The sequence below is a fragment of the Chlorocebus sabaeus genome, chromosome 17 (assembly GCF_047675955.1).
Source record: "Chlorocebus sabaeus isolate Y175 chromosome 17, mChlSab1.0.hap1, whole genome shotgun sequence".
Classification (NCBI taxonomy): Eukaryota; Metazoa; Chordata; class Mammalia; order Primates; family Cercopithecidae; genus Chlorocebus; species Chlorocebus sabaeus.
This window is the reverse complement of record NC_132920.1, coordinates 21,044,883-21,070,237: the sequence shown is the minus strand read 5'-3', so window position 1 is coordinate 21,070,237 and position 25,355 is coordinate 21,044,883. Positions and strand designations below refer to the sequence as shown.

The following is a 25,355-nucleotide window of genomic DNA, read 5'->3' as shown; positions in this document are numbered from 1 at the left end:
CCTCCTGAAGGTTAAAGTCCTACTATTCTTCATTCATCCTCTCCATACTTTCAGGGGCTTAGCCTCGGCCTCCTCCACTCAGCCTTGGGATACTGCTCTCCCATCCCTGCAAACCTCATCTCCACCTTTCTCTCTTTTCCTTAACTCTTCAGAGAGACACACCGAAGAAGCAAGAGGTCTTAACCATCCACTTATTGCATATACTGTATGTTTTCTGTTTTCTCATTGGAAGAGGATCCTAAGGAGTTTTTTAAAAAAGTCAGTTGGTTTAACACACAACATGTTTAGAATGTAAAACACACAACATGTTTAGAATGTAAAATGACAGGAGTATCTTAGAAGAGCTCAATGAACTATCTGATTGTGATAATTTTAAAGGAGTTATGCTTAAAGTAAGTTTAATCAGTGTCAAAGTCCAAACATTCTTTTGACACAGACAGTGCTTTATATTTGCAAACTGTAATAACTATATTTTAATAAGCATTTATTAATTTTAAAGATTTGAGTATCTGCTCTGTGTATTTTATTAGTAAATTAAACCCCATCTCTTTACCCATTGTCTGGATCTATCAGCTTCTTCTATCACTGACAGTTAAGACCATAAACATCTTTATTTTTATGTTTTAAATTCCTGGGCAATTTAGAAGTTCTTTATCATTCTATTTATTGTAGAGGAAGCTACATGTTCTTTTTGTTTCTTTTTCAGCTCTAGCATCTTTTTAGCTCTTTATTTTCATGTACACCTAAATAAGATTCTATTTTGGAGAGTTTGCCTATTTTTGTGTATGTTGTTTGTTTTAGCAATTCTGTTAATCTTAAACCCCCTAAAGCATCTGCTTATTTTTTCAGTTTTTTTCAAAATCAGTTATCCATGTATATGATCTAAGAACCAACCAGCTCCACATAGCTTCCTAGCTTCCCTTTCCCATTTCTGCTTCCTTAGAAGTAACGACCATTTCTGCTTCCTTAGAAGTAAATACCAAATTTTGGTATTTACCTCCATATTGCCAAGTAACATGTCATTTTTGCTAATGGTAATTTTTTACTACTAGATACTATCTCCTAACTTCCCTCTAGGGAAGATGAGCTTGCATTCCCTCCCCTGCCCACTCTATGTATATATTTCTTACCTCCACTTCCCATGATCATACACATGCCATTCAGATTTTACCCATGTCATATCTAATTATATTTTCTTGTCTGTATATTTTGTTTTCTCTGGAGTTGAAGAGTCATTTAAACAATATGCTTGATGGACAAGTGCAGTGACTTATGCCTGTAGTCTCAGCACTTTGGTAGGCCAAGGTGGGAGAATAGCTTGAGGACAGGAGTTTGAGACCAGCCTGGACAAGATAGTAAGACCCTGTTTCTACAAAAAAAAAGCCAAGTGTGGTGGTGCACCTACAGTCCCACCTAGCTACTCAGGAGGCTAAGGTGGGAGGTGGGAGGATTACTTGAGACCGGAAGTTCAAGGCTACAGTGAGCCATGACCATGATCATGCCACTGCACTCCAGTCTGGAAGACAGAGAGGCCCTGTCTCAAAAAAAAAAAAGAAGCTCAGTTAGTTATCTATATCTTTATGACCAATTCAATCCAAGTTCTCGTCCACTTATCTAAATCACCTCTCAAGAAGTACATTCACAGTAAGCATTCTATCCTTTTCATCTTCTTGAAGAAGTTTCCTCTGGACCTTTCTGGCACATTCTGGTTTAATCTGCCTATTCTCAAGCTCTGATACATGGCTGTCCCATTTACTACCATCCTGGAGGTTTCGCTCACCTCTCATCTGTGCTGAGTCTGCTGTTTCCTTTATCCCACATCTTTGTATCTTCTTTCTTAGCTTACTCTCTTGTATTCATGATGTCCAAAATTCTCTAAAGGCTTCTTGAGAAAGGAGTATCCTGAAATCTAATGAATACTTTGGTGGGTACAAAATTCTAGGATGAAAAGCATTTTTCTTCAAAATAGGGAAGAAATCACTCATTTCTTCTCTGGGTGCTGTTGATAAATTTGAAGTCAATTTGAAATTTGAGTCCTGGTCCTTTGAATGTGACCTGGCTTTTCTCTCTTGTCTTGGCACGGGTGTACATTTCATCCATAATGCCGGGTCCGTGGTGATCGCTTTCAGTCTGTTAATTCATGTCCTTCAGTCATTGGAAATGTCCTTGAATTATGTATTGCCAATTTCTTCCTCTCTTTGTTTACTCTGTTTTGGAATTACTATTATTTGAATGTTGGACTCTTCCCGGATTGGTTCTTTGATTTTTCTGTATTTTTCCTACTATTTTTCATCTTTTTTTTGGTTCTACTTTCTCTACTCTAAAGTAGAGATTTTCTCTACTTTAACCTTCTAATTCTATTTAATGTTTACCTTTGCTACCATGTTTTTAATTTCTAAGAATTCTTTTTTGCTCTCCCAATCACTTTTTTGAAGATGTCTCAATCTTATTTCATGAATAAAACATCTTCTCTCATTTATCTGAGAATATCAGTAACTTTTTTTTTTTTTAAGTTTTCTTCTTCCTGCCCAGTCCTCTTTCTTTCTTATTTTTTATTTTCTCTATCACTCCATTCCTATCTGTTTGCTTTGGTCCTGTTCTTTGTGTTAGTTAGGGCTTTCCTCGGGTATTTGGTAATCTTTGATTGCTACTTATGTTTAAAAGTAAGAGGCTTAAAAAGTTGAGTGATCATCCTCAGCAAATTAAAACAGGAACAGAAAACCAAACACCGGATGTTCTCACTCATAAGTCAGAGCTGAACAATGAGAATACATGGACATAGGGAGAGGACCAACACACACCAGGGCCTGTCAGGGTGAGTGGGGAGCAAAAGGAGGGAGAGCATTAGGACAAATAGCTAATGCATGTGGGGCTTAAAACCTAGATGATGGGTTGATAGGTGCAGCAAACCACCATGGCACATGTATACCTGTGTAACAAACCTGCACGTTCTGCACATGTATCCTGGAACTTAAAGTAAAATAAAATTAAAAAAAAAAAAAAAGAATCATTTAATCTAAACCCCGCCTCCCCAACCCAGAAAACAAAAGCTGATTGAAAGTTCTGAGCCTGTAGCTGCGTTTGTCAATTATGAGTCTCAATATAGGATGATCTGGCTGAACTGTTTAATTATGGAACCTCTGATGTCAACATCTCTAAGTATTGAACTGATCAGGTTTCCCAAAGAAACTCTTCTAAACTGTTGCCAACAAGGAAAGGCGTGCAAGATTGCCAGCATTCTAGCTGCTAAATGAACAAAGCAGGCATTCGATATCCATATAGGCACTGAATTCCCCTTGCCCTCAACTGTACCGCAGGTTCTTCAGTCCAGAGACTTTTCATTTTCCCCTCAAAGAATGAGCCTCCAGTCTTCTGTTGGTGTGAGTGAGGAGATGCTACTTGTAAGCCTGAGCTGGGGAGGGAATGGGGCAATCCAGCTGCTGCTTCATAAGTAGTTTTAAACAATCCTTATTTTAGTGCCCTCATTTCCTACTTCATTCTCCCTTTCAAAAGTGCCAGCCAATTCCTTGACCGTTTGAGGATTCTCTGGTATATATGAAGTTGGTTCATAGCTTGGGTTTTGGTTTTTCCCCACTGTTAGGTTGGCACTTAGGTTTCTTCAGGTTGGTGAGGTGAGCTGCCAATTTCTAGCTGCTCCCCAGCTGTCACAATTTTGTAGTGGGGTTTCCCCTCCTAGCCTGTCCTCTTTATATTTATGGGTTACTAATTCCTGTCCTAAAAAGCTCTATGATGTATTATGGTAGGATTTCAGAGACAATGAAACTAGATCTGTCTTAATCTTTCCTTCTAAATCTGAAACCAGACTTACTCTTGGAAGAACTGTTAGTACACTCATGGCCTGTAGTCACAGTACTTTGGGAGGCAGAGGCAGGAAGAGCGCTTGAGCCCGGGAGTTTAAGACCAGCTGGAGCAACAGTGTAAGACCCTATCTCTACAACAAATTAGTTAGGCATTGTGGTGCTCGCCTGGAGTCCCAACTACTTAGGAGGCTGAGGCAAGAGGATCCCATGACCCAGGAGGGTGAGGCTGCAGTGAGCCATTATCACACCACTGCGTTCCAACCTGGGTGACAGAGTGAGACTCTGTCTCAGAAAAAAAAAAAAGAAAGAAAGAAAGAAAAAATTGTTAGTGTACTTATAAATATATTCTTAGTTCACACATACACATATGACATTCATGAATTTCTCTTTGAAATAATTGATATATAGAACAAGGTAAATAATAATCTAATATTAGCATTCCCTGAACAAATAAAAAGTGAAAAAGTTTGAGATAAGGCTAGAAATTCTGTTTGATGTATACTTTAATATATATATGAGTGGCATTCCTTTCTTCCAGAGGCTGTAGAAAAATATATAACTCCGTAATCCATAAATCAGTCTCTATCAGCAAAGGGAATTATGAAAGTAGAATGTTACAACTCAGGTTTTGTTTTACTAAGCACAATGGATTTTGTATTTTATGAAAACCATGTTCAAAGACAGAAGAAACTGTGTACACTAGGTATGGAAAGCAATCAGATGTGCTGAAGTTGTGCTTACCCTTTTGGCTCAGTTGGCTCTTAAATACAGGCTTCACTTATAGCCTTGATATGCACACCGTCCACTGTAGGAATGCCATGAATATGAGATGAAATGTCAATAAAATGCTTGGGACAGTGTCTGCATATAGTAATCACTCAATAAATGTTAATTCCTATTATCAATACACAAGGTTCTTAACTAGTTTTCCAATGAACATGACTGTGGTGTTCAATAATATCACCTGTATTATCTTATCATGAGCTGAAAGGTAACAGATGTTTATTTACTTATAGCTACAAAGATACCACCTTTGTAAAAACTTTCTTCATTAATGACTAGATGATGTCTCTCCATAAATTCAAAGAATGATGATAACCCTCACACTGGCAAGCTATATAGCAATAAAAAACAAGAGTACTCTCTTCTCACCATGACCTCAGCTCATATGTCACTTCCTATTTTAATTGGTTGTAGCTATGCATTCGCAATATTTCAGAGGCAAACAAGAATCCAATATCCTCAAATCTCACCATCTAGGAATTAATATTTATGGCTTACCTTGCTCTATAGACCTTAACCTGGCTTATAAAGCTCGCCATGATCTTGACCACCTGGCCTACTTCATTTCCTACAAGTCTTCTCACCCACGACACTTCAAGCTGTAGGGCCTTCCTTTTTGTTTCTCCAAGCTCATTTCCTTTTGAAGGTGTTTGTGTGAGCAGTTTCCTCGGCCTCGACTCCTCTTTCCTAGTATCTTCACAAGGCTACTCCTTACTCACATTTAACTTAGATGTCACCACCTCAGAGAGGCCTTTGCTGGCCAATCCAAAGGATCTACACAGTCACATATTTATTATGTATGTCTATTTTAATTTGCTATTTGCACTTTTGTTTTTTTCTGGAGATAGGGTCTTGTTCTGTTGCCCAGGCTGGAATGTGATGGCAGGATCACAGCTTACTGCAGCCTCTGCCTCCTAGGCTCCAGTGATCCTCCTGCCTCAGCCTCCTGAGTAGCTGGGACTACAGGTGCGCACCACCACACCTGCCTAATTTTTTTATTTTTTGTAGACAGGAATCTCACTATGTTGCCCAGGCTGGTCTCAAACTTCTGGGCTCAAGAGATCCTCCCACCACAGCCCCCAAAGTGCTGGGATTGTGGACATCAGCCACCACACCCGGCCTATCTGCAAATTTTTTTTTTTTTTTGAGATGGAGTCTTGCTCTGTCACCCAGGCTGGAGTACAGTGGCCGGATCTCAGCTCACTGCAAGCTGCACCTCCCGGGTTTACGCCATTCTCCTGCCTCAGCCTCCCGAGTAGCTGGGACTATAGGCACCCGCCACCTTGCCCGGCTAGTTTTTTGTATCTTTTAGTAGAGACAGCGTTTCACCGTGTTAGCCAGGATGGTCTCAATCTCCTGACCTCATGATCCGCCCGTCTCAGCCTCCCAAAGTGCTGGGATTACAGGCTTGAGCCACCGCGCCCGGCCGCAAATTTTTTAAGGCATGGGAATTTAAGAACATTTATCTCACCATCAACTGACATTGAAAAGAATGTCAATTAATCTTTTTTGTTTTATTGCTTTAAAAGTCAAGGGAAGTAAATGCTATGATTTTAATTTCCATAAGCATAATATACTGTAAAGTTGCATAATGCACGACCCGGTATCCATAGATAATGGGGGAGAATCATTTAACATTGTCTATATCATACTAATTTTATTTTATTTATTTTTTGAGATGGAGTCTTGCTCTGTTGCCTAGAGTGCAGTGGCATGATCTCGGTTCAGTGCAACCTCTGCCTCCCAGTTTCAAGCGATTCTTCCGCCTCAGACTCTTGAGTAGCTGGGATTATAGGCGCCTGTCATAACGCCTGGCTAATTTTTATATTTTCAGTAGAGATGGGGTTTCACTGTGTTGGCCAGGCTGGTCTCGAACTCCTGACCTCAAGTGATCCACCCGCCTCAGCCTCCCAAAGTGCTGGGATTACAGGCGTGAGTCACCATGCCCAGCCTATCATATTAATTTTAAAGACTTGTAGAAAAATAGTGTCAATTCCAAAACAAAAATAGTGTTGTGAAGTCAAGTATTAATTAATGAAAGCAACAGGAAATAATAAGGACATTTCCTAACTTTTGAACTAGCTATGCTCCATAACTTTGTTCTTTATTTGGCTGGTTGAATTAAGACTGCATCTTTTCCCATTATAAATACAGTTTGGTAGAACCTCCACTCCCAAAAAACCCAAAATGACAACCGAAAACCAATTATTTAACTACATATCTGTAGATTATGGTTAGTTTTCAATTATACTTAACTACTATTTATGAACTCTTTCTATGGGGAAATGAAGTCTTCTCCAGTTTCAGGTTAATTGAACTAATTGTGCAGTAGTCTCTTACCTTTCTTTCCCAGATCTCTGTTGACCCAGATCCTGGAAGTACTATCTTTGTTTTTGAACCTGTTTTTCTCTGATAGGTTTATATGAAGTATAGTCACTAGCCAGATGTTCAACTATGTTGTTCCCATTGATAGGGACGAGGGACAGAGAAATTCTAGGCAGAAAAAGGTGGGTCCCTGGCATAATCCCACCCTCAAGCCGAAAAGCCTGAAACTGTGGCCCCAAGTGAGAACTTATATCCCTGTTTTCCCACCTGAAAATTGCCTTTTCCTAAACAACCCATGGCCCTGTCCCGCCCCATCCTGTACCTATAAAAACCCCAGATTCAGCCAGTAGACAGGACTACGGTTGGACTTTAGAGATAAGCAGCTTCATTTCAGAGCCACAGCTTGATGGCGTAACTTCGGAGAAGAATCTGGTTGGAGATTTTTGGACAAATTTGTTTATTTTTTCTAGGAAATGTGTGTGTGTGCGCACACGCATGCATGTATATCTGTATATTAAATATACATTTATATAAACACACATATATGAAATTATTCTCAAAAAATGTTAAAAACCATTGACCAAGAGTTATGGTTAAAGTGCTCTCCCAGGAGCCTTTTAGAAACTAGTCATTTGGTGTCCATGAAAGCCAATACTTTTTAAATATCTGATATTTTTGGAGGATCAACTGAGGACTATAGGAAGGGAGTAGAAGATAATCACATCAGCAGTGATGTCCTAGCTTGTACACCCCACTTGGCAAATAAAAAGACCTGAAGTTGGCCAGGAGCAGTGGCTTATGTTTGTAATCCCAGCACTTCAGGAAGCTAAGGCAGGAGGATCCTTTGAACCCAAGTTCGAGGCTGCAGGGAGCTGTGTTTGTGCCACTGCACCCCAGCCTGGGAGACAGAACTAGATGCCATCTCCACAAAAACAAAGACTTGAAGTTAACTAGGCATCCGCTCCTTAGAAGGCTGTTACAAGGAGCAAAGATGTTTCTCAAAGAATTAGTTACAACTGATATAGAGTCCTCCTTTAGAGCAGCTGTCATTTTAAAGTTTTTTCCATCTTACTCTATTTCCAATGACGTCTGGCATCCCTGCCTTGGTCTTTGGATAGAGCATGGGGCAAAAAGCTTGCTCACAATTTCAGGCAGTTTATGCATTGTTGTCTTAGGCCTGGATGCAGAAAGAAAAGAGTTCACTAAACTAATGGAAGGGTGGATACATATGGTGAAGTTAAGGAACATCATACTAATTAATAAACAAGAGAGTGATTGGGCTACAGAGGTTTGGGCTGCCATTCTAACCAATGTTTGATACATAAATGTTCCCAGAAAAATATTTTAGGACAATGACATTTAGATCTAGTGAGACAGATAAGAATTAAAAATGAGGGACTATGATATTTTCTAACCTTTGTAAATTTCCTCAAAGTTTTCATTCTGTTTTTCTCCTGTCTTCTACATAGAATAGCAAAAAAAGTCAAAGTGAAAAAGCAGTTTGGGGAAAGCAACAAGGAGCTTGGGCCCTAAATCATACTTAAAGCTGGTCCTGGGCAGTTGGGGGGAAACATGGCAGGTGGATAGAGTTTAAAAAAGAAAAGGTCTCTGGGAACTGTTAGGAAGGTAAAGGGGCTACTGGGAGCAAGCAGAGAGAAGACTCAGTGCCAGACTCTGACCCTAAACATCTACAGATGCCCCTTTTAACAGCCAGGACATCAGTGTTTGCCTATGGCTCCCACTAGTTCAACCACCTAGGTGCTGGCATGGATCAGGCATTTGGTAAGTCATTTTATCTCCTCAAACCTCTGTGAACGTGGAATTTGTCTTTAAGTTGCAGCACCAGTTAAAAGAATTTTGTCTTTAAATGAGTAAAATTTTGGCTCTAAAATCCTATATATTTAAAATAGAAATTGAGGAGTCTATATTTTAATTAAGTTTCTCAGAACTTTATTTTAGGCACTAATTTTCTTTCCCCCTTGCCACTATAATTTATTATGATAGAATATTTAAGAAGCAGAGTATGGAGGCAGAATTCTTGGTTTTGAATCCTAAGGTCCACCATTAGTTGTGTGACTTTGAGCAAGTTATACGCTTTGTGCCTTAGCTTCCTCTTACGTAAAGTGGGGATAAAAGCAATCATTACCCACAGTGTTGGTGTGAAGATTAAATGAAACAACATACATAGAACGCCAAAACAGTGCATGGCGGCAAGCACTACACAAGGTCTATGTAAGCTACCAGTATTTTCCAGTTTATAAGTCATAGAGATTCTTCCTTTAAATTCTTTTGCCTTTCTGACTAGCCTCATAGTCTCCTCAAGGCACAGACTCTTAGACTTCATAACAACACTGTTTCATTACCCTCTTAATTCCTGCCTGCAGCCTTTCTCCACTCCGATGCAATTAGCATATTTTTACTAATTTCATCTTTCTACAGCACTACTTAGATTGCGTCACTCCTTGCCTACTAAGTACAGATGTCATACTTCTGATGGCTCAGTGTATTATCTAGGAAAATTCCCAAGGGACAAAGCAGTTGTAGATCCAGGGGGATTATACAGTTAAATTCTCTTGACGGGGCCCAAAGCACCTGGTAAAAAGTCTTTCTCATTGTTCACTAGAAACCCTGGATTTTAGAACTATACTGTGATCACTTTCTAAAAACATCTCATACCTCACTCCCAGTATCTTTCTTGTAGTGAAAAGCTCAGCTTAAAAGTTACTTTTTTGCTAACAGTGACCTTGATCATCCCATTCACAAGCCCCCAAGTTTTAACAGCCCTTTGTATCACTCTTACAGCAGTGGAAACACAAGGTCCTGTGGTACTGTCAGCACCGTATTTCCTCTTCCTTTCTGGATTACATGCCACTTGAGTAAGGAGCACCCAGGGGTCATCTTGAGATGTAGTGTCCCACCCAGCACAGTTCCTTGCATGTAGTAGAAGCTTACTCAATACCAGGCAAATTAACAATTTTTATTCTAACTACAGTTTTGACTATAATTTCTAAAAGAAATGCAGTTCTGATGGCCAAAGTGATCAAGAGACTTACATGACTCCCGAAAGCCATGTTTTGGGTGATTACAGGAAAAAAGATTGCTGTAGTTACTACACACTAGTGAGATGTGCCAGCAGACAGCCTTCTTCCAATCTTCCCCTGGATAACTCTGGCTGTTAATGTAAGATAAAATCAAATTAAACTCTTTCACAGTAGTCTTTAGGTTTGTTAATGGGATAGGATTTCAGGTACCTGGCAAATTATCAGTGTGAACAACCTTTTCAACCCTTAGAGAAGACACTGATTTTCAGTTTAATAGCATTTGACTAGTTCTGGGTTAACCTAGACAGAAGAATGAAGAAGGCTGCTCCCTGGGGACTGTGGGGCTCCTAGGGCTCTCTGCCAAGCCTTAATGTCAAGTTAGTTGGAAAGGAATCCATCAACTACTGCATCGTATAACTTTGTAACGGCCCCAGGGATATCAATCATATATTTTTGTGCTTGATTCCAAAACCAACTGGAATTTACAGGGGGAATTTTTCTTCCACCTCTTTGTATTTGTTTATCCTAAAATTACAAGTTCAAAGTACCCAGAAAATAGTTAGAGGGAATACTTTGTGATTTCACTGATAATAAACATTGAGAGGAGTGGCAGTAAAGGAACATAAGGTACATGAAAAATATTTTTTACTCTAAGAGTATGCCTTTGACACTAAGTCATACCCAGGTAGATTTGGTGAGTCAGTATTATAGTACTTCAGGAAAAATTCACTTATTACCTATGAATTCCCCCTAAAAACTAAAAATTCATCAACTGAATTTACCTAGCTTCTCTTAACCCACATAGGTTTTGATCTGCACAGTTTCTGAGGATGAAAAATTTACATGTATTATCTGCCAAGTAAATAAACAGGCACTTCAATGAAATATATTTCTGCCTTTCCAACTTTAGTTGCTCCTCCATCACTGTATATCCAATTAAAAATATTTTATTTTAAAAATATAGTCTAAGGATTAAAAACTATTAGAAATCATCCAAAGATTTAGAGTAGATTAAAATTAATCTATTAGAAGTGAAAAATCTTTTGGACTACATAAGGTGACAGTTCAAGTCATCATAAAATTGCAAATGTGAACTAAACCACTGAGAATTTTGAGTTTTCAAGGCCTCCCTTTCCTTTCTTCTACAATCCTATTCAATATTTGGGATTAAAAGTTCTTACCCAAAACCAGATAACTATGTAGTGAAGAAACCAGACAAACCAGCTAACATTTGAACCAAGTGATCAAATTTAACGTCATCAATAAAGGGCAAAAGCACATCGTATACCTTCTCAGATCTTCTGAGAAGGATACGACATCATTTTTATTTAGCTTAAGAGGGCAAAGCATATAACCTGAATCTAATCATGAGGAAAACTCAAACTCAAATTGACGGACATTCCATTAAATAACTGGCCAGTATTCTTAAAAATGTCAATATCATGAAAGATAAAAAAGGTTTAGGAACTGTAAAGATTCAAGGAGACTACAGAAATATAACAACTAAATGCAAGTCATGATCCCAGACTGACTCCTCTATTGGAAAAACAATTGCTATACATATTGTCGGGTTCTTGACACAATTAGAATATAAACTGTAGATTAAAGCACTGTGTCAGTGTTAAATTTCCTGATTTAGATAACAGTACTGTGATCATGTAAGAAACTCATTCTTAGGAAATATATACTAAATATTAAGGGGGTAAAGGGACATGATGTCTGTAATCCATTCTGAAATTGTTTAGGAGCAAAATATCTATGACTACATCTGTATCTGCTGTCTTTCTCTTCAGAGAAAGCAAAAGCCAATGCAGCAAAATGTTAAAATCTGATCATCTCACTAAGGGGTATACAGGTTGAGCATCCCTAATTCAAAAAATCCAAAATGTTCCAAAATCTGAAACCTTGGAACACCAACATGACTCCATAGAATTCCGCATCTGACCTCACGTGAGGAGCTGCAGTTAAATAATGCATTCAAACCTTTGTTTCTTGCACAAAGGTATTAAAAACATTGCATAAAATTAATGCTAGGCTATGTGTATAAGGTATATATAAAACATAAATAAGACCAGGCATGGTGGCTCACATCTCTAATCCTAGCATTTTGGGAGGCTGAAGCAAGTGGATCACTTGAGCCCAGGAGTTTGCGACCACCCCAGGCAACATGGCAAGATCCTGTCTCTACAAAGTATTAGCCAGGTGTGGTGGTGCATGCCTGTAGTCCCAGCTACTTGGGAGGCTGAGGCGGGAGAATTGTATGAGCCCAGGAGGCCGAGGTTGCAGTGAGCCATGACTGTGCCACTGAACTCCAGCTTGGGCAACAGAGTGAGACCCTGTCTCAAAAAAAAAAAAAAAAAAAAAAAAAAGAAACATAAATGAATTTCACGTTTAGACTTAGTTCTCATCCCCAAGATATCACATTATATATATGCAATTATTCCAAGATCTGAGAAAAATCAGAAATCTGGAAAATTTCTGGTCTCAAGCATTTTAGATAAAGGATACTCAACTTGTACTGGAGGTCTTTGTATTATTCTTACAACTGTTCTATAAAAGACAAAATCATTTTTAAGAAGTTTAAACATTTTCTAAGGCCTATAAACTCACTGTCATAATAGGAAAACAACTTTAAAAACTGACACTTGTTTGGTCAAAATGTTCTAAAATTACTCTGAATTTATGGGATGAGTACTTATTTTACTGTTTATAAGAGCAAGAAACAACAAGAAAGAATGAAGTCTATGTCTCAAGCTTTTTACTTAATAGTTATGTAACCTGAGACAAATGAACTTAACTTCTCTGAGCAGAGCTAACTAACTCATGTGCAAAGTAAAAGTCATAAAAGACACCTAAAAGGATTGTTGAAAGAATAACAGGAGACAAAGTACATGAAAAGCACAGACTATGTTTGTTTGTTTATGGCACATATTAACATCCAAACAATGGAAGGTTTCTTCCCCTGCCCTTCTAACTTCTTATCTTATCCACACTTCTCTGAAGGCATGTCATTAAGAGGAGCAAAATAAAGCACCAGGACATTCATCTTAGATTACAAGATCCCAGATGTAACATAACTAGTACAGTACATTTTTGTCCCATTTTGTTATTTGCTCATATTTGATTATATTGTCCTTAATTATGAAATAAATGTGGTTGCAAGGGGCAAGAGTTTTAAAAGAGTTTCATGTTAGATTACCAAATCTATTCCATTGACCTGAATACACAGTTAACATTATACTCTTATACTTGGAACTACATGTATAAGTCCTTTGGAACGTTATAAATATATGGAGTTATTAATGAACCACACTCCTCACAGAACAAAAATAAGGCTAAAAAATAAGGTATATTGGCTGGGCACGGTGGCTCACGCCTGTAATCCCAGCACTTTGGGAGGCTGAGGTGGGTGGATCACCTGAGGTCAGGAGTTTGAGACCAGCCTGGCCAACATGGCAAAACCCCATCTCTACTATAAAAAAAAAAAACCAAAAACCAAAAAACAAAACTCAAAAATTAGCCAGGCACGGTGCTGGGCGCCTGTAGTCCCAGCTACTTGGGAGGCTGAGGCAGGAGAATCACTTGAACCTAGGAGGTGGACGTTGCAGTGAGATGAGATCGCACCACTGCACTCTAGTTTGGGCGACACAGTGAGACTCCGTCTCAAAAAAAAAAAAAAAAAAAAAAAAAAGAAAAGATATATCATTATAAGGTTCTTTATCTTTAGAAGTTACTCCAAGAGTCTACTCACTTTGAAAGTTGTTATTAAGGTGATAAAAATGAATTCAAATTGAATATTACAATTTTAATAAATCAAGTTCATATAAAAGGCATAAAAGAATTATTATATAGATCCTTGCAGTTTTTCTGAAACTTGTATAAAACAAGGTATGTAATCACCACTGGAGAAAAAGTTAGACTGAAATATAATAAAGATGACTTTTCAAAGGATAAAATTTATATTCTCCTTATTTAATATAAATTCATTCAGTCTTTCTCAACTCTAATACCTACCACCATTCAGCATGTGAGAGAAAACTTATAACCACGTACCTTCTTCCTCTTTTGGTAATTACAAATTCATAAAAGAAGCAGGATAAAAATGAATGCGAAAAGGAAAGCAAAAAATTAAACAATCATAAGAAACAGGTTGAGTTTATTTCTTTGACAGGCCCTTTTTTTTTTTTTTTAAATGATTTTCTATCACTACAAAGCACAAATTAAAATTGCTATCAGTGAAGTCAAGGCTCTTCAAAGCATATATGATTCTTCATTATTCTAAAGTTGGGTTATTTTAGAAAACTTGAAATGCTAAGATTCCCAAGACCAATTATACATTCCCAAGTACAGCCATTCCTGACTTTTTCTAGAAATGGCTTATAATTAACAGAAGAGTCATATGAAAGAGCTTTTAGTACCAGTAACAATCTGTGGGTTTTCTCCTTACCTTTACTATCTTAGGTAAAAACCAATCCCACGAAAACATAGCTCCATCCCGAAGTTAGTCTACACTTGTACCGTACACATCTGGTCCTGCTGGTCTGACTACATAAAGTTGATTTACATGGCAATGGAATTTAGTTCATCATTGTCACATTGGGGCTAAACAAAAAGTTGGGCTAGTGCTCTGTGACAAGTAGGCAAGAGGTGAGGTTCAGAGGGTAGAAAATTAGGGGGAATAGTGATAGTACAGAGGGAAAAGGTTAGGATCCTGAAAGGATGATTCTGATTGAGAGGAATCAGGAGTACAAGATTAAAAATGATATTACCTGTGGCAGTAAAAACTAATAGAGTTCTTACGGGTGACATCCCTGCTGTGGTATCTCCCTGGTCCCCTTGTGCAGGTCCCTGGGAGGAGAAGTACTGCATCAGCCCACACCCATGCACACTGTTTACACTGCTGGAGAGCATTTCCATCTTGGAAACAGTCTTTTCTTTCATGAGATCTTGACAATGTCTGCTTCCATTTACTCCAGATTAGCCATGTTTGTTAGATTCTCTATTATAGGTTCAAGATGGTAGACAACGCAACAGTATCAATGGCAAATTTCCCTCTATACAGCTGAGGCTTAACAACAATTTTTGTTATTTTCACATGTTTCAAAGTTCCAAATGTTATCACCCTCTTTTCCTTTAGTTTTGTTAGTGTGAGAATAGATATAAGGGAAGTGCTCAATTTAAGAAGGATTCAAAGGAAAAAAAAAGAATGATCCAATCAGGGCTCCAGCTTCTTCAAATGTTCCCAAATCGAGAGTTTTTACATGGTTCTCACACACACACAAACACACACACACACACACACTCAATAAGCTTATCTTATGGTGCTCAGAACAACAAAAACAAAAACAAAAGATAAAGAGGCCACAAGAAAAAAGCCCAGCTTGGGAAAAGATAAAATCAAGTGGGGGAAAAGATAGGGAGTAGACAAGGAAAGAAGGCTGGAGGGGGTGGTGTTTATACTTCAGAGTAGAAGAGGTCCAGGGAGTAATCTCATGACCATTAGAAAAGATAATGTCATCAGCACCAGCTGAAGCAAAAGGCAAAATCAATTTATATTGCCTTAAATTTTAAGCAATGTTCAAGGGTCCTTGCAAAATGTTCTTGCCTACCAATATTTGATCTGTTAAGTCTACAGTCAAGGAAAACCCAATTAGTGAACATCTGTGGCATGAGTTAATGTTTTCCATAGAACACAGAATAATTTGCTGACATGCAACTAAGTCTGGGACTTGGAATTATTTAGTTCAAAAGAAGAAGGCATATCTAAAGTCTCAGGAAGAAGTCGCAGAGATTCTTTAAATCCACTTACTAGTTTTCAAATCTGTCTCTTGCAGTATCTTCTCAATGGGCTTTCTGATTCCTTTGTTCCCCTGCCACCTAGACAGAGCTTTCCAAAACAAACACAAGATCACTACTATTCAGTAGCTCCCTACTGCCCACAGGGTAGTTTAAAGCTATTTAACATGGCTTATATGGCCATCTTAATCTAAGCCTTGCCTATAGTACCTGACTCATTTATTGACACTAACCTATTCCTGCATATTGTTCTCCACTCCATCAAAAACAAACAAATAAAAATAATACATCTTACTGCCCCAATGGGAATGACTTTTATTCTCATTAATGTTCCCTGTTTTGTCTGTGCCCAGGTTCCATCCCATGCTGCTCCTTGTAACAGCCATTCTTCCTCTCTCATATAGGTACCCCCCACTTCTCACAGCTGATGGCATCTCAACTTTCAGAATTCAATTTTACAGCATTTGTCAATCCAACACATACTGAGTCCCTGCTCTATGCCAGGTATTGTGCTAGGTGCACACGATAGAAAGATTAGCCCCCACATTTCTCATAACCAGTTATACATCATGATAAGTGACAGGGTATAAATAAGCACCGAAATTTATGGGAATATGGAAGAGGTGGGGAGGAGAACAGGGTGATCATGCCAGTCAGGGATGATTAGGGAAGGCTGAAGAGAGGCTTACATGCTAAGTGCAGATGATCCAGCTTCTCCTCCCCACCTGGTACCCTGCTGTGTGAGAGGACAAGGAAGGAATTTGAGGAAGGGGAGATGAATATAAAAGTATGTTGGGAACTACAAGCAGTAAGATGAGGAAGCAGAGAGTGACTTGGAAGGAATGGTAAGATTGAGGAGTGGAGAAGCAGGCAGGAGCTCCTCTGTATGATCTTGGGCTAGTTAATTAATTACTCATAGTCACAATGTCCTGATGTGCAGAATGACAATAATAACAGTTCTAACTGCAGAGAGCTGTGAGAATGAAATACATTAAAGTGCTCAGAACAACATCTGACATATAATCATGGCTAAATGTTAATGCTTACTCTTATTTTTGTTATATCATTATTATGATTAGGCCCAAAGATTATTGTGACTCTAGGGTAGTATCTAGCTAACTGTTCACAGACCTAGGAATGAGCATGTGTCACCTAGTGACACAGCAAACCCTGGGTAACATAAAGCCCTGAAAGATCAATTAATTTAGCTGTCTCGAAAAGCCAATGTTCTCAGATCAAAATATCCCATAGTTAGTGTACAAGTTTCAGATAGTTGCAGTAACAAATTACCACAAAACACAAATTTGTTATATTACAGTTCTGGAGGTGAGAAATCTGAAATAAGTCTTCTAAAATCAAGGGTTTTGGCAGGGCTGTGTTCCTTCAGGAAGCTCTAGGGGAGAATCTGCTCTTGCCTTTTCCAACTTCTAAAGGCTACCTGCATTTCTTGCTCACGTTCCCTTCCTTGACCTTCAGAGCTTATCACTCTGACCTTTGTTTCTGCCCTCACATCTTCTCCTCTAACTGGGACCTTCATGCTCCCCTTTATTAGGATCCTTGTGATTACACTGACCCCACCCAGGTAGTCCATGAAAACCTCCCCAACTCAAGAGCTTGAACTTAATCCCATCTTCAAAGTTCTTTTCACCATGTGATATGGTTTGGCTCTATGTCCCCACTCAAATCTCATGTCAAATTGTAATTACTGGGTTGAAGAAGAGACCTGGTGAGAGGTGACTGGGTCATGGGGGCAGACTTCCCCCTTGCTGTTCTCATGATAGTGCGTGAGTTCTCACAAGATCTGGTTGTTGTAAAAGTGTATAGCACTTCCCTCTGCCCCTTTCCCGCTGGCCATGTGAAGATGTGCCTGCTTCCTCTTGCCTTCTGCAGTGATTATAAGTTTCCTGAGGCCACCCCAAAAGCGGAAGCCTTTACAGCCTGCAGAAACATAAATGTAAGCACAATTAAGCTTTTTTTCTTTATAAACTATCCAGTCTCAGGTAGTTCTTTATAGCAGTGCAAGAATGAACTAATACACCATGCAAGGTAACATATTCACAAGTTTCGGGATTAGGACATGGATATCTTTGAGGACCCATTACTCTGCCTACCATATTTGGTCTCATCGCTGCCATTTGAGCCCCTATAACAACTAATTTAATAATTATATTTTAGTATTCCTATTTGAATTCAAGAAAATTTGTTCAACTAATTGTACAAACGAAAAGTTATTAGATTCATAATAAAATAGAAGTGAAAGAATGGGAAATGGAGATAACATATTTACACCAATCATCTAGAAAAAGAAAGCACCTAAACCTTTCTATATATATATAGGTTGAAAAGTGGACTTAAAACTGTCTAATAAAAAATCAAAGATTATTAGGCATTTCAAGAAGTCTTTGAGATCACTAAATTCAATTTCCCACATGTTAAATAAATATCCTCTGTATGAATACCCAGACAAAGAAGGAGGCTCCCAACTATCTTTCTATTATAATCTGGCTCATACTTCCCTCTAGTATAGAGTCATTACAAAAAGCTCTGTTAAATGATCTGCTGAAATCCAGATACAACAAAATTATGGGCAGGCTAAAAACTCCATTGTAAAAGGAAGTAAGAAAAATGATGTGTCCAGAAGAAAGGAGATTGAAAGATCAACTGGAAGGGATCAAGTACAATTAAGTTGCCTAAGAATAAGAATGTCAAGAGTCTTTCTAAAAAAGAGAAGTTAAAACGAAAAAGTTCTTGAGAAAAGGGTCTTCCCTATGGGTATGTTTGGGAATCAATTTAGAATAAAATATACTTAACAATCCAGAGTATAAAAATTCTTGAAAATATTTTTTCTCTTTCCTCCAAGAAAACAAATTTAATTTGAAAATCTGATACAAAGTAAATAATGCAATTCTGTTATTGAGTAAGCTAAAAGCATCAGGATTCCTTCCATTAAGGCAACTTGATATTCTTTAAAACACTGAGTTGTTAAACTTAAGGATTACACTCAGAAACAAAAAGTTTTAAAAGCATTTAAAGAAAGTGACAAAGCTCTTTTATATGCTATGTTTCTCAGACATATATGTGCACACTCACGTGTCAGTGTGTGTGAAAAATGAAATATTTCTTGACCCATTGGCAGCTAGATTTGGGAGAGTCACTGTATGTCATTGAGTTAGCTTCATATGAGTTAGCTTCTATATATGATTTAAGAATATTCTTTATTCAACATCTGTTTCAAGTGATCACCCTGCCTTGGTATGAACACCCACAGCAACAACGTAATTCCTCACAAGGAAAATCTACCAGAGACAGTTTTGGCAAAGCTGTCTCTATCCCCCACAAGAATGTCCCTCCAGCCCTCTTAGAAACACTCCCTCACATTCTTTCTTAAGGGTAAAAGTTCCAGAAACTGCAGGTAAGTGAACTATGATTCTTTTATGAGGACATATATTTGAATATATTGCCTTTACTCTCTGGTTCTAAGATGTAAGACAAGCAAGCAGGTAGATATATCACAATTTAACATCTTAAAGCTATATAAACATTCTAACAGCCACTCTTGCCATCTAATTTTTTTTCAAGTCATAAGACTCCTAATATAAAGATTTCACAATAATTTCATTATTCGTCATCAATATTTTCTAAAAAGCAAAGTCTGGAATTGACTGCTGAGGATCAAAAGACTTTTTAAACTTAGGTGACCTTTCCTAGGCAGAACCAAGAATCTCAGCTACAATTTAAAAATACTATTGGAATTACTTAAAATGAATGAAGACTAATGAAGGAAGACTTAATGGAACAGAAAATATAAACTTGCAAATCTGACCTTTCATCTAAAAATCTAGTCACTCTCATTTGGCTTAGGTGATTTCATTATTAACTCTCTTATACATTATAGTCTTGTAAAAGCTAAAAAAAAAAATTTAGTTTATCCTGCTCTTGAAAATATATTGTGTAATTTATTTTCATTATAAACTTAGGAGGATTATACTCTTTTTTTTTTCAGTAGGAAAGCAAGGCAAAGAATTCATCTCTCCCCCTATACAAATGCAAAATTCAACTAAAGGGTGTCTTATCCATTTGGGATTTAGATAATTAAGAATACAAATAATTCAGTTCATTTATCAGAGCTCTACCATAATACACTAGAACACTGAAATGTATTTATATTAATGCTAGTATTTATGTAAAAGTAAACATGAAGGGGAGAGTATACTTATCTTTATGTCATCTACAGGGGAAGAACATTTTTTGGGACTTGTTAGCAGAAATAAAATGTATCTAAGAAAATAGTGTATCTTCAACTAAGAGGCATTCTAAAGCCAAAACAAAAATGTATTATTTGAAAGCAACTGGTATTGTACTCTTCTTCTAATAATGGGTTAGCATCTACTTTCATTATTGACTTTTTAAAAATTTACAATTGGCACACAATAATTGTACATATGTTCACTGTCGATTTTTTTTGGCAAGGAAATAGACTTTGGACACTCAGAAGTGGGGAGGTAGAAGTGGGTGAGGGATTAAAAAAAAACACACTACATTTTGGGTACAATGTACACTACTCACATGATGGGTGCACTAAAACCTCAGACTTCACCACTATACAGTCCATCCATATAACCAAAAACCATGTGTACTCCTAAAGCTATTGAAATAAAAAATAAATAAAATTTTTAAGAAAGAAAAAACCAAAAAATCGCTACCCATTTTGCAACAGTATTATATTTTAGTGAATTCTAGTTGCATATGGAGTTTCATAAACTACCTAAGACAGGTAGAGTAGACAATTATTAAATTTTGGTAAATTTAAGAGAACGAAGAAGACTCAGTGCACATCATATATCTTCTCTTTGACTGCATATCTCTCAAGTTTCATCGTTTTTGCTTCTTTTTATCTAAGTTTCTGAATTTTATAAAGATGAAACTCTTCCAGGCAATGATTTTTACCTAGAGCATAATTACAGGAATGTAGAAGAGTCTTGTGAATTGAATTGTATTGCCCCAAAAAGTCATATTGAAGTCCTACTCCCCAGTACTTCAGAATGTGACCTTATGTGGAAATAGGCTTGTTTCAGACATAACTAGAAAGATGAAGAGCAGGGTGGACCCCTAATCCAATATGACTCATAGTCCTTATAAGAAGACAGCCATGTAAAGACAAGAGACATACAGGGGCACCTTGTGACAATAAAGTCAGAGACTAGAGCTACACAGCTGCAGGCCAAGAAACACCAAAGACCACCAGGAAACCACCAGAAGCTGGGAGAGGCCAGGAAGGATTCTGCTACATGATTCTGAGAGAGAAGAGGCTTTTCTTTGTACTTGTAGCCTCTAGAACCGTAAGACAATGCATTTCTGTTGTTTGAAGCCCCCTAGTTTGTGGTACTTTGTTATAGCAGCTTTGGGACATTAATACAAAGAGGTTTAATAAAGAGCTGCATGAGAAGAACAACGGTGCAGAATCCCAAAATATTGGCTCTTGTGAACAGAATAGTATAACAGAATAATAAAAGGAAACAGCTTCACAAGTTGGCCTAGGACACTCTGAACCTAAGTTTACTGTTTAAGATTGCAGTGCAGTGGAAAGTTCAAAAATTTCCAAGTGCTAAACAAAATAATAAACAAAACAAATAAGCAAAAATTATTCTGTTTCAAAAGAATGAGAAAACAGGCCATAGACTGGAAAAATATATTTGTAAAGCACATATCTAATAATGAATTGTTACCCCAAATATACAAAGAACTCTTATAACTCAACAATAAGGAAACAAACTGCATGATTAAAAATGGGCAACAGACCTGAACAGACACCTCTCCAAAGAAAACATACATATGGCAAATAAGTCTATGAAAAGACAGTCAACACCATATGTCATTAGTGAATTGCAAATTAAAACTACAGTGAGATACCATTACACACCTGTTACAATGGCCAAAATCCAAAATGCTGACAATACCAAATGTTGACAAGGATGTTGGCAAGGATATGAAGTAAAAGGAACTCTCATTCATTGCTGGTAAGAATGCAAAATGGCACAGTGGCTTTGGAAGATAGTGTGGCAATTTTTCATAAACATACTTTTACAAAAATACTCTTACCATACAGTCCAGCAATTATGCTCCTCTTTGGTATTTATCCAAATGAGCTGAACACTTATGTCCACACACAAACCTGCACATGGATGTTTATAGCAGCTTTATTCACAATTGCCAAAACTTGGAAGCAACCAACATGTCCTTCAGTAGGTAAATGGATAACTTGTGTTATGTCCACACAATGAAATATTGTTCAGTGCTAAAATAAAATGAGCTATCAGGCCACAAAAAGGTTCAAAGGAATCTTAAATGTATATTACTAAGTGAAAAAAGCCAATCTGAAAAGTCTACATGCTGTATGTTTCCAAATATATGACATTCTGGAAAAGGCAAAATTAGAGGCAATAGAAAGATCAGTGATTGCCAGGGGTTTGGGAAAGAGAGGGATGAACAAGCAGAGAACACAGGATTTTAGAGAAACGGAATTATTCTGATGCTACTACAGTGGTGGATGCTTGTCATTTCACATAATGTATACCATCTAATCTAGGATGAATCCTAATGTAAACCATGGACTGTGGGTAAAATGATATGTAATGTAGGTTCATTGATTGTAACAAATGTACCACTCAGTGTGGGGGATGTTGACAGTGGGGATGGCTGTGCATGTTTAGGGACAGGAAACATAGCAACTCTATGTGTTATTTTGTGCTTAATGTTGCTGTGAACCTAAAAGTGCTTTAAAAAATAAGGCAAAAACAAACAAAAAGATACTCTATGCCAGGCCTGGGTGACCAAAGTATAAAAACGTGAGGAAGATGCTACGAGGCTTTGTTTAGAAGATAAAAGACAAAACAAAAAAGGCATTTAAAAGCTGATTTTATGCAATGAGTTCTGCTTCTGGCTAACTAGCTTGTATCAGACCAATGTTCTTGCCAAGAACAATTAAAAAGGTGAATAAACTGTACAATCTGTACTATTTAAACATGAAAAAGCTATCAAGGAAGTAAGAGATCAAGCTCCCAGAAAGAAGACAAGCCCATGGAGGACAGCTCAATATTTGGAGTCACTTTTTCCTTCTAGACATTTTTCAATGTTAAGTAGTGCCTGAGGGGCTGAGCAGCCAAACAAAAGCTAAGAGGCAGAGTAAATACGCAGAACCTGATGCATTCTCATGAGCGCGAGATACAAAAATGAGAGTTGAAGATCTGCCACAAAGAAAAACTCCTGGTAAAAACACCATAGAATTTCAGCTAGGTACTAGAAGAACCACACTAGGTGGTACGTTAGTGTGGCATGTACCAGTTCACAAAAGCTGGCTATGTGTATCGCTTCCCAATGCCATGTTCAGTGATGTAACATTGGTAATCTGAAATTGGCAACAGTGGAAGTAGTCACACTATGGAAATTGGCAAATGCTACAGATCAGAACTCTTTCTCCCGAGAGTCACTTGTTAAACACTAACACACGATTGGCTGCATTCAAAAGTAAGAGCAGGCAGAAATAAAGCAGTCATCAGAAAGAGTGAAAAGCAGTCTAAAAAATCCATCTCAGTCAGATTAAAATAATCAGTTCTTACCTTAGCACCTGGCAGAAGCAAAATAAAATCCTCCCTGGAGGAAGACACATGATAGCCTAGAATCTACAGGTTTTTAAAAAATAAACAATGGCCACCATTCAAAAAAAGAAAAAAATACTAGGTACATGGAGAAAAAGACAAATGACCAGAATCAAGAAAAAAACAAAACTAAAAAGCAGAAATGAACCAATATCAGCTCCAAATAATGGAGATTTTGTAACGGACTTTAAGATAACTAAATAATATGTCTGTATTAGTCCGTTTTCCCACTGCTATAAAGAAATGCCTGAGACTGGGTAAATTATAAAGAAAAGAGGTTTAATTGGCTCACAGTTCTGCATGGCTGGGGAGGCCTTAGGAAATTTACAATCACAGTGGAAGGGGCAGCAGGCACCCTCTTCACAAGGTGGCAGGAGAGAGGAGAGTCAAGACGGAAGAGCCCCTTATAAAACCATCAGATCTTGTGAGAACTCACTTACTATCATGAAAACAGCATGAGGGAACCGCCTCCATGATCCAGTCACCTCCCACCAGGTCTCTCCCTTGACTTGAGGGGATTACAGTTCAAGATGAGATTTGGGTGGGGACACAAAGCCAGACCACATAAATGTTTAAAAACTATAAAGGAAAATATGAATAATTGAATTAGAACATGGAAATCTATGAAAATTCAAACTGTAATTCGAGAATTAAAAAACACATTAACTAAAATTAGAAATCCTGTAGATGGGTTTGACAGCAGATTAAAAACAAATGAAAAAAGGATTAGGGAGTGAGATCAGTGCTTCACAAATTTTAATGGATACACAAATCACCTGGAGATGCAGACAGTGACTGAACAGGTCTAGGGTGGGGCCTGAGAGTCTGCATTTCCAGCAGCCTCACAGTAGATGCCAACACTGCTGTTCAGGGACGACAACTTCTGTGGTTGTTGGCCCAGGGACAATTACGAATACCAAGGAACTAGGAAACAGATAAAGAGGAAATATCCAGACAGACACACAGAACAAAGTGCACAAAGTATAGCAAAGAATATATCATATATTGGGGAACAAAAGGAAATATCTAGCACACATAACTGAAATCACAGAGGAAGGGAGAATAGAGTAGAACATATATCTGAAGAAAGAATGGCTAAGGTTTCCAAACCTTCTGAAAGAAATGGGGACACAGGGCAAAAAAACCCACCAAGAATCCCCAAGCAGGATAAATACAAATAAAAGTACCCTCAGCAAGAGGCGAAGGTAGAGCAGGGATGATCTCATAAAGATCTGTGGATGTAGCATTTGTTTAATGGAGTCAGTTCCAGTGAAATCCAGGGAAGACCCACATAATTCCTGAGAAAATTGTTTGAGCCAAAAAAAAAAAAAAAAAAAAAAAAAAAAAGGAGAGGGAGAGAGAGAGAGACAGGAAGAAGCAAAAAGAAAAAGACCCAAACAAACCAAAACCAAATAAACAAACAAAAAATTTGCACTGCCAATGTAGACTAAAAGGGACAGAGACAGTACAAAATAAAAAGAGGCTGTAGGATTCTTTACATTCTCATGGCAGGATCAGGTTGAGAAAATTATTCAGCTGTACACATGTGCTATCTTTCAAGAAAAGGGAAAGATAACTACACAGAGTGGAATCAAACGATCAGAGAGTACAGCAAATATCAAATTCACAGTCCCAGAGATTAGAAAGGGTGTGTAACCTGGGGGTGAGGAGGATGAGAAAATCTGGGGGACCTGGCTCATGCCTGTAATCCCAGCACTTTGGGAGGCTGAGGCAGGTGGATCACAAGGTCAGGAGATTGAGACCATCCTGGCTAACATGATGAAACCTCGACTCTAGTAAAAATACAAAAAAATTAGCTGGGCATGGTGGCAGGTGCCTGTAGTCCCAGCTACTTGGGAAGCTGAGGCAGGAGAATGGCATGAACCCGAGAGGCGGAGTTTGCAGTGAGCTGAGATGGCGCCACTGCAGCACTC

General features: G+C 38.0%; 1 protein-coding gene across 1 annotated transcript in view; it reads right to left on the bottom strand.

Annotated features, from left to right (window-relative positions):
* Nucleotides 1–25,355, bottom strand: part of CDKAL1 (CDKAL1 threonylcarbamoyladenosine tRNA methylthiotransferase) — a 705,645-nt gene that overhangs the window by 137,415 nt on the left and 542,875 nt on the right. The gene's annotated exons all lie outside the window — the stretch shown is intronic.